Consider the following 6000-nt stretch of genomic DNA (forward strand, 5'->3'; position numbering starts at 1 on the left):
TCGAAAGTTAGGGCAAAAAGCCCCAAAACACTCCCCCCTTCGAGCCATGGCAGCACGATCGTGCAACCCTGTGCACGGTCGTGCTGCCTGGTGCACGTTCGTGCACCTTGGGTGCACGTTCGTGCACCCAGGCTAGTGCACGATCGTGCACTTGGTGCACGGTCGTGCACCATGGCTGGTGCACGTTCGTGCACTATAAGTGCACGTTCGTGCACCAGTCGTGCACAGCCCCGGGAAACTCGATTTCCCGGGCTTTCCGACGTGCTAAAACGCCACTTTTCGATCCTAAACACATAAACAAACACCAATCTATCCATTTCCGCTATCGGAACGTAAAATCATTACGTATACGTTCGATTCGATACGGTAACCGTTATATATTCGAATATAATCCATTTTCTATATAACCTAATTCAAAATAACGGTTATAACTTCGATTATTAATGGATTACCGAAGAAATTTGAGTTAGAAACGAGAAATTGGATCGAAACCGTCGAACCTACCGTCGCGTGCCGTCGTCGCCGTTCTCTGAATACAAAACCTAAGTTTTAGGTTTCTGAAACTTATGAACATTTCAAATGAAATGTTTATATATATAGTTTGGTTAAATTCCAAACTAGTCCCTAGGTATTCGCGCGTTACTTTAACCCAAATTCTTAAATATTCGTCCGTAACTAAAACGGACAACGAACTCCAAATTTTATGAAATTTTAACCACGAATTCCATAATTCGTAATTAGAATAAAAACATAATTTTTATTCTCACGGGACTTATATTTTATCTTTAATAAATCATTAAAGATTTATTAGGGCTAAATTAGACCCACTTAATAAAATTTCTATCTCCAAATTCTATAAAATTTTAGGGGTAACTTTCTAAAAATATTTCGTGAATATTGACTCCAAAAATATTCACACGGAACTTATAAATTATCCTATTTTAATTTATAAGCATTTCTTAATTCCCGTTAGTTAAAATATAAATATCCAATTTTTATATTTTAACTTCTATAACTATTTTATATTTCCGGAGATACTATAAATTAAATTTATCCTTAAATTTAATTTACGTTCTCCCGGTCCTATAAATTATTCCTTAAGTGGAATAATTTAATCCTTTAATTTTACGGGGTATTACATTCTCCCCACCTTATTAAAATTCGTCCTCTAATTTCAATAAGAACTACGTACCTTGTAAAAACAGGTAAGGATATCGCTGACGCATATCCGCCTCCGTCTCCCACGTACACTCCTCTACAGAATGATTTCTCCACAGCACTTTCACCATAGGAATCTCCTTAGTACGAAGTTTCCGTAGTTGAGTATCTACTATCTCAACAGGCTGCTCTTCATAAGAAAGTTCCTCATTAACCTCTACAGTTTGTGGTTGAATCACATGAGAAGGATCTGCGATATATTTTCGCAGCATCGATATGTGAAACACCGGATGAACTTGTGATATATCTGGCGGTAAATCTAATTTATATGCTACCGCTCCGATGCGCTCTATAATCTCGTAAGGTCCCACATACCTTGGAGATAACTTGCCTCTCTTTCCAAAACGAATAACACCCTTCATTGGTGATACTTTCAGAAAGACATAGTCACCAACTTGAAATTCTATCTCTTTTCTCTTTGAATCTGCATAACTTTTCTGGCGACTAAAAGCAGTTTCCAATCGCTGCTTAATTAATGGTACCTTCTCTGAGGTAATTTGGATAATCTCTGCTCCTGTCAATTTTCTTTCTCCTACTTCCTTCCAACAGATAGGAGATCAACACTTACGACCGTATAATGCCTCATATGGAGCCATCTCGATACTGGAATGATAGCTGTTGTTGTATGAGAACTCTACTAATGGCAAATACACATCCCAGCTACCTCCAAAATCCAGTACACACAGTCGAAGCATATCTTCCAAAGTCTGAATAGTCCTTTCAGACTGTCCATCAGTTTGCGGATGAAATGCGGTACTAAAATCTAACCGCGTTCCCATCACTTCTTGCAAACTTCCCCAAAATCTAGAGGTAAATACTGAACCTCTATCTGAAACTATTGACACGGGAATTCCATGTAAACTGACTATCTTGTCAATATATACTTGTGCCAATTTTGCCGCAGTATATGATATCTTAATAGGTATAAAGTGGGCCGACTTCGTCAGACGATCCACTATAACCCATATAGAATCAAAACCTTTCTGTGTCTTAGGCAATCCAACCACAAAATCCATTGTAATCCTCTCCCACTTCCACTCTGGTATGGGTAGGGGTTGTAAAAATCCATATGGCCTTTGGTGTTCAAGCTTAACTTGCTGACACACTGGACACCTTGCTACAAACTCTGCAATATCTCGCTTCATTCCGTTCCACCAGTACATCTCCTTAATATCTCTATACATCTTGGTAGAACCTGGATGAATACTATAAGTTGATCCATGGGTTTCCTCCATGATCTTCTGCCTTAAATTTTCAATATCTGGTACACATAATCTGGTACCATACTTCAGTGTTCCGTTAACAACACTGAAGTTTTGACACTTTCCTTCCTCTACCTCCTCCATGACACGCTTTAGTTGAGGATCTTCACCTTGTAGTTCCCTAATCCTGTCGATTAGAGTTGGTCGCACACTTAATTGGGCTATCAAGCTTCCAAGATAAGAAACTTCAAACCTAATGTTCTGACTGAACATCGTATAGATCTCTTTGATCAATGGCCTTCGCCACTCTGTTGTAACGTGTGCTAAACTTCCTGCAGACTTTCGGCTTAACGCATCAGCTACCACATTAGCTTTACCCGGATGATACTGTATAGTGCAATCATAATCTTTAAGCAACTCTAGCCACCTTCTCTGTCTGAGATTCAATTCACGTTGATCAAAGATATACCTCAAACTTTTATGATCTGTGAATATCTCACACGTTGCACCGTACAAGTAATGTCTCCAGATTTTCAATGCAAAAATTACTGCTGCTAATTCCAGGTCATGAGTAGGATAGTTCACTTCATGCTTTTTCAGTTGGCGTGAAGCGTAAGCTATTACTCGTCCATGTTGCATTAGAACACATCCTAAACCAACTCTTGAAGCATCACAGTAAACAGTGAATCCTTCAATACCTTCAGGTAATGCTAGCACTGGAGCTGTCGTTAGACACTCCTTCAGTTTCTGAAAACTGTTATCGCATTTCTCTGTCCATTCATACTTTACATTTTTCTGAGTTAACTTCGTCAATGGTGCAGAGATTTTTGAGAAATCTTGCACAAATCTTCTGTAGTATCCTGCTAAACCAAGGAAACTACGAATTTCAGTCACCGAAGTTGGTCGTTTCCATTCCACAACTGCTTCAATCTTCTTTGGATCTACTTTGATTCCATTTTGAGACACAACATGTCCCAAAAATGCCACTTCTTCTAACCAAAATTCACACTTTGAAAACTTGGCGTATAACTGATGCTCCCTCAATGTCTGAAGAACTATGCGCAAATGATGTGCATGCTCCTCCTCCGTACGCGAGTAGATCAAAATATCATCAATGAAAACAATTACAAACTGATCCAAGAAGGGTTTGAATATCCTATTCATCAAATCCATGAAAGCCGCTGGTGCGTTTGTCAATCCAAATGACATAACTAGGAACTCGTAGTGACCATACCGAGTCCTAAAAGCAGTTTTCGAAACATCATCCTCTCGGATCTTTAACTGATGGTATCCTGATCGCAAGTCAATCTTAGAAAAGTACCTTGCTCCTTGCAGTTGATCGAACAAATCATCAATCCTTGGCAATGGGTACTTGTTCTTGATTGTAACTTTGTTCAGCTGTCTGTAATCTATACAGAGCCGAAATGATCCGTCCTTCTTTTTAACAAATAAAACAGGTGCTCCCCATGGTGAAACACTTGGTCTGATAAAACCACAACTAAGTAGTTCCTCTAGTTGATCTTTCAGTTCCTTTAACTCTGCTGGCGCCATTCGATAAGGAGGTATTGATATCGGTTTGGTACCAGGAGTTAACTCAATACAAAACTCTATCTCTCTATCTGGTGGTAATCCCGGTAATTCGTCTGGAAAAACATCTGGATACTCCATTACCACCAGTACATTCTGTACAATTCCTTGAGCTTTCTCTGTATCCAATACAATAGCCAAGAATGCTTGACATCCTTTTCTCATCATTCGTTGAGCTTTCATAGCTGAGATTATGCTAGCAGTGGATTTTAATTTTTCACTTTGAAGTGAAACCACCTTAATTCCAGGGGTATTGAATGTCACTAACTTCTCACGACAATCCACACTCGCATAATGTCGAGCTAACCAATCCATACCTAATATAACATCAAATGCTAGTACTTCTAGCAAAATTAGATCGGCAAGCAACTCTCGTCCTTGAACATTCACAGGACAAGACGAATAAACTATGTCCGCATCCATACTTTCACCCATTGGCGTGGCTACTGATAATGGATTTTGCAAGTAAGCGGGTTGCTTTCCCATCTTAATCGCAAAACTCGGTGAAACAAATGAATGTGTTGCACCCGGATCAAATAATACTAAAGCATCCATAGAAGCTATAGTAAAAATACCTTGCACAACTGCATTAGAGGCTTGAGCCTCTTGTGGATTTAGTGCAAACACCCTGGCTTGACTCCCCTCCGCTTGAGAGTTCTGACCAGTACCTCTTCCTCCACCATTTCTTCCTCCACCTCGATTATTACCAAAACCTCTTCCTCTCTGGCTAGTAAATGTACTACCAGTTTGACCTTGCCCAGATGCCGCCGGAAACATAGGTCTCCGCTGCTGCTGAAAAGGTTGAGCAACACTGGCAGCAGACCCTTGTGCTCCTGACATCGGACATTGTCTTGCATAATGGCCTGGTTGGCCACAAACAAAGCACGCTCCTGGAGCAAGGTGACACACTCCATAGTGTCTCCTCCGACAATTCTGGCAATATGGAGTTAAAACTCCAGAACTTCCTGAGCTACGTCCACTTGAACTAGCTCCAGGGGTATTGAAACGCTTATTACTCTTCCCTTTAAAATTTTTACGTCGCGGTCCAGTAAAACCACTTGGATTAAACCACATTTGTGTATTGGCTGTCGCACCAACTTGATCACTCCTTGTCGACATTGGTGCAGTAGAATTTACAATTCTGCCAAACTGTACCAACGAAGTCTCCATTTGACGTGCACTGTCTATCAGCTGGATCAAATCTCGGTTCACATCAGAAACAAGGCTAATAAACTCGGGTCCTAAACCCTTGATAAAACTCGCATTCGCCCTTGCTGGATCAGCCATCAAATCAGGTGCAAATCTTCCCAACCTAGTGAACTCCGTCACATATTCTTGTACTGACCTATTTCCTCTTCTCAAATTCAGCAATTGATCACGATAACTCTCGGTCACAGAAAATGGCAGATAAAATTCTCTGTACCGATTAACAAACTCTGCCCAGGTCATTTGATTCATCGTAGGTTGAATTATACGTCGAAACCAATCTTTTGCTGGTCCTTTCATTGACATTTCAACTAACAAGATTGACTGTCTCTCGTCAGCCTGCAAACGTCTAGCATTACGCTCAACTTCCTCAAGAAAATCCAATGCATCGCCTGAACCATCAAATTCTGTTGGTTTGAGCCGCATATAAGCCAAAACACTGTCTCTATCGACATTTGCACCAACACGCTGTTGTTGTTGCAATAGTTGCTCCCTATGCATAGCCTGATTCTCCACTTGGTTAGCCTGCATAGCTGCAACTCCAGCTAAGAACTGATTAAAGTCGAAGCCTGGCGCGTTAGGTTGTTGTGGTATCCCAGGAGCCTGAACTGGTTCCTGTTCCTCCACAGCTTGACCTCTAGTTCTACCTCTAGGTCTACCACGCCCACGGCCTCTACCTGCTACGTTGGCCGGTTCATGTTGCCCTATATGCACAGACGACTCATCATGAGCCTCTTCGGGTGCATCTCGTATCATCGCAGCTCGACCACGAGTTTGCCTTTGGTCA

The sequence above is a fragment of the Mercurialis annua genome, linkage group LG1-X, assembly GCF_937616625.2.
Source record: "Mercurialis annua linkage group LG1-X, ddMerAnnu1.2, whole genome shotgun sequence".
Classification (NCBI taxonomy): domain Eukaryota; kingdom Viridiplantae; phylum Streptophyta; class Magnoliopsida; order Malpighiales; family Euphorbiaceae; genus Mercurialis; species Mercurialis annua.